This window comes from Octopus bimaculoides, chromosome 2 (genome assembly GCF_001194135.2).
Source record: "Octopus bimaculoides isolate UCB-OBI-ISO-001 chromosome 2, ASM119413v2, whole genome shotgun sequence".
Taxonomy (NCBI): Eukaryota; Metazoa; Mollusca; class Cephalopoda; order Octopoda; family Octopodidae; genus Octopus; species Octopus bimaculoides.
In genome coordinates, this window is record NC_068982.1 from 53,559,106 (window position 1) to 53,563,691 (window position 4,586).

General features: G+C 37.0%; 1 long non-coding RNA gene across 2 annotated transcripts in view; it reads right to left on the reverse strand.

Annotated features, from left to right (window-relative positions):
- Positions 1-476: 476 nt before the first annotated feature.
- The window catches only part of LOC128250985 (uncharacterized), a 69,384-nt gene continuing 65,274 nt past the window's right edge, over positions 477-4,586 (reverse strand). For both annotated transcript variants that reach the window (XR_008266896.1, XR_008266893.1), the window contains one exon: positions 477-2,456. This is a non-coding gene — a long non-coding RNA (uncharacterized LOC128250985). The remainder of the gene's footprint in view (positions 2,457-4,586) is intronic.

Consider the following 4,586-nt stretch of genomic DNA (forward strand, 5'->3'; position numbering starts at 1 on the left):
ATATATATATATATATATATGTATGTGTGTGTATATGGTTGTGTGTCTGTGTTTGTCCCCCCCAACATCGCTTGACAACCGATAGTGGTGTGTTTACGTCCCCGTAACTTAGTGGTTCGGCAAAAGAGACCGATAGAATAAGTACTAGGCTTACAAAGAATAAGTCCTGGGATCGATTTGCTCGACTAAAGGCGGTGCTCCAGCATGGCCGCAGTCAAATAACTGAAACAAGTAAAAGAGTAAAAGAGAGATTATTTCTCTTGCTTGAAGCCCAATAATTGTATGGAAAGAGGGGTTTAACTAAACATTTTTTAAATATTATTATTTAGCTTCGAAAGACTTTCAATAAGAAGTTTGGACTGATACTAAGAAAATTCATTACTTACTGTCAGCATAGTTGTACTGATAGTGAGTGGTAAAAAAAAATACAATATTGTAAACAGCAGAACAGTTAACTTTTAAAGAGGAAGAAATAATCGAGCTATTACGATATTTTTATTTGAAAAGATAAGAGAACAAAAACGAAAATGGCAATAAAACTAAGATTTAATATATATCATTATTAAAGCGACGATCTGGTAAAATCGTTACTGCGCCAGGCAAAATGCTTAGCGGCATTTCGTTTTTTTTTTTCTGAGTTCAAATTCCGCCGTGGTCGACTTTGCCCTTCATCATTTCGGGATCGATAAATTAAGTACCAGTGCAACACTGGGGATCGATGTAATTGACTAGTCCCCTCCTCACCCCTGAAATTTCAGGCCTTGTGCCTTTAGTAGAAAGTATTAATATTAAAGCGACGATGTGGTAGAATCGTTACTGCACCGGACAAAATGTTTAGCGGCATTTCGTTCGTCTTTTTGTTCTGAGTTCAAATTCCGTGGAGGTCAACTTTGCTCTTCATTATTTCGGGGTCGCTAAAATAAGTACCAGTTGAACACTGGGTCGACGTAATGGACTCACAACCTTCCACGAAATTGCTGGCCTGTCCCAAAGTTTGGAGTCAATACTTATTAAGGAAGCGAGCTAACAGAACTATCAACACGCTGGACAAAATAAGAGGTATTTCTTCCAACTTTATGTTCTGGGCTTAAATTCAGCTTTGCCTATCCTTACTTCAGGGTCGATAAAATAAGTACCAGTTCAGTAGTAGGGTCGATGTAGTCGATTAAACTCCTATCCCAGAATTCCACGCTTTATGCCTATAGTAGAAATAATAAATTTTGTGGACGAGAGGACTTGTTTTCAGTACTCGTTTTTGATTTCATTGTTGCTGAAAATATCTATCGATGAAACACAACTATAAGAGAAAAATAACGAACTTAACTAACTTCGTTGAACAGTGTATACGCCCTCACAGTGGAGGTGCAATGGCCCAGTGGTTAGGGCAGTGGACTCACGGTCATAGGATCGCGGTTTCGATTCCCAGACCGGGCGTTGTGAATGTTTATTGAGTGAAAACACTTAAAGCTCCACGAGGCTCTGGCAGGGGATGGTGGCGAACCCTGCTGTACTCTTTCACCACAACTTTCTCTCACTCTTTCTTCCTGTTGTGCCTGTAATTCAAAGGGTCAGCCTTGTGTCACGTTGAATATCCCCGAGAACTACGTTAAGAGTACACGTGTCTGTGGAGTGCTCAGCCACTTGCACGTTAATTTCACGAGCAGGCTGTTCCATTGATCGGATTAACTGGAACCCTCGTCGTCGTAAGCGACGGAGTGCCAACAAAAAACGCCCTCACACCTGGCGTTTATTTACCTTGTTTTTGTTTTCTGTTACTACACACTCAATATGGTCTGAAGAAGTGGATAGAAGGGAAAAACAGAGCTCGAGCTGCATGACAATCTGATGATGTAGGGAAGCTACCCGCTCTTTACAGAAAAAATTTGTGTATGTATATATGCAAGCTGATTTATATGTTAGACGGTATAAACTATTCCCTTGAATTTAAAAAGGATAGAATTAAACCCAGTCATTTTAAAATCTTTGAGTTTAAAACGTTGACGAACAATGAATTATGAGATATTAGATGAGTTAAGTGAAATCCGTCAGAGAGACTAGTAACATCTATTTTGAACAGCAAAAACGAATGGGACTATATTAAATATTATGCAAGATAAATTCTTAATTCACTGCAACTATCACTGCTCCTGAAGAAGATAAAAGTATTTCTTGGTGCCATTTGGTGCTAACTTTAAATGAAAAGATGAAATAATTTCAAGAATCAAAAACTCCTACAGGTACTTTTTTTTCTGAATCCGTACGTTCTGGTCTCCAATTTCGCCGAGGTTCGAATTTGCCTTTCATCCTTCTTGGGTCGACAAAATAAATACTAGTTAAGTACTAGAGTCGATGTAATCGACTACCCACTACACTACAATTGCTGAACTTGTGCCAAAATTTAAAACGTGTACGTTCTGTTCCTTTCTTTGAATTGCGTATCTTTTCATCTTGAAATCCTAAAATAGAGAAAAAAAAATACATCCGGTAACATTTAGATCGCAAATCTATAATCTCAAGAGTTCGAGAAAGAAAGAAAGAAAGAAAGAAAGAACACGAGTAAGTCAAATGTATATTACACATATTAAAGCTTGATTTATCTTCCTTCATTAATAACACTACAGTCTATAGACATAAACATAGATATAAAATGATGCACATATATAGAGGCAAAACAATACATTAACACGCTTGTACACAAATGGCGTGTGCTTATATTTGCATGATATTAGTGTGAGGCCTGACAAAGTTACTGCTTTTGTAATTACATACTTGAATAGTTGAACTAATTAAAATTCCCAGAGAACTTCAAACGCATTCGGTCTCTTGGTTCCACCAAACTGTAAGCAGAGTGCTGTTTTTATCATCATTATTATTACTTCTTTTTTTTTTCTATTCTGTGTTTCGAGTTTGCATGTGTATTGTAAGTTGCATTGGAATATTAATATACTTATGACTTAGGGAAATTATTTTTATTACGGTTTTGTGTCTTCCCAGTTTATATATCAACATTTATGCACCTCCATGATCATGGAGTTGTGTAAATTTTCGACTCGATATGTTTGACTGGATATATGAGAATACCTTTGTCAGCGTCTTTGAAAGTATTCGAGTAAATAGCTATGCGTAGTATACGCTGATTGCTATCAAACGTACAATTTCGTTTTGCACCTACATATTCTTATCTGCTGATGGAAAACTGTAACTATAAATGAAAATATGCAATCACTTCGCGCTTCAGTGATTAGAAGGTAACGCGTGTCTAAGTATGCGCGCATTTTAGTGAAGGCAGGTTACTTTATTATTACAGTTCCTAAGTACAGATTATTTTCAAGATATCTTTCTTCGTATATGTTTGAGTTAGAGTGAGCGTACTTTATATATTTGTGACAACGTAAGCTTCCAAATCAAAGAACTTTCTCAAATCTGAAGGACGTCAAATATTAAATTTTCTATCACATTATGTTATCGTTATTATTCATTGTTATAAGGCAGCGAGCTTGCAGAATTGTTAGCCCGCCGGGTGAAATACTTGGTGATATTTCGTCTGTCTTCACGTTCTGAGTTCAAATTCCGCCGAGGTCAACTTTGCCTTTCATCCTTTCGGGATCGATAAATTAAGTACCATTCAAGTACTAGGGTCGATGTAATCGATTATCCTTCTCCCCATAAAAATCTAGGCCTTGTGCCTATAGCAGAAAAGATCATTATTCATTGTTTTCTAAGGCGACGAGCTGGCAGAATCGCTAGCACGTCAGGCGAAACGCTTAGTGGTGTTTCGTCTGCCGCTACGTTCTGAGTTCAAATTCTGTCGAGGTCAACTTTGCCTTTCATCCTTTCGGGGTCGACAATTTAAGAACCAGTGAAGTACTGGGGTCGATGTAATCGACTATCCCCCACCCCACAAATTCCAGGCCTTGCGCCTATAGTAGAAAGGATTATTACTCATTGTTTTCGACCTTAGTAAAGGAAAGTCGACACAGGAATATGAGCTGGGAACTGAGAGGAATGAAACTAAAAACTGTAATGTATTTGTAATCTTAACTTAGGCAGAGCAGCTTAGTTAAATTACCGTTTAGCAGACAGATAAAAGTATCATATTTGGCAAGAGATCCCTTGGGGCCTATTAAAGAATATAAGCTTAAGAGCCCTCTGATAGTTTTCAAATAAATATCTATATTTAAAAAACTACTCTGAAAAATTATGAAGTAAAAAATAAAAAGTATTAACGAAATCCATACCATACATGCTCGACATCGGTGAAAAAACTATTGAGTTTTAGGAGTCTTACAAAACCGATGAAATTGTTCGTATCATCTACTGCAGTTATTTGTATTATTCTTTACATTTTACTTTCTACTTCTTTCAGTTACTGGGACAGTCATTCTTTTTAGACGAAGAAATCGACCTCAGTACTTATATTTCTTGAAAATTAGGCATTTATTCTAGCGGTCTTTTATGCCAAACCATTAAGTTGCGAGAATGTAGGCAAACCAACACTAGTGGTCAAGTCGTGGGGGGACACACACACACAAACACTTAGATAAACACACACACACACGTGTATATATATATATATATATATATAT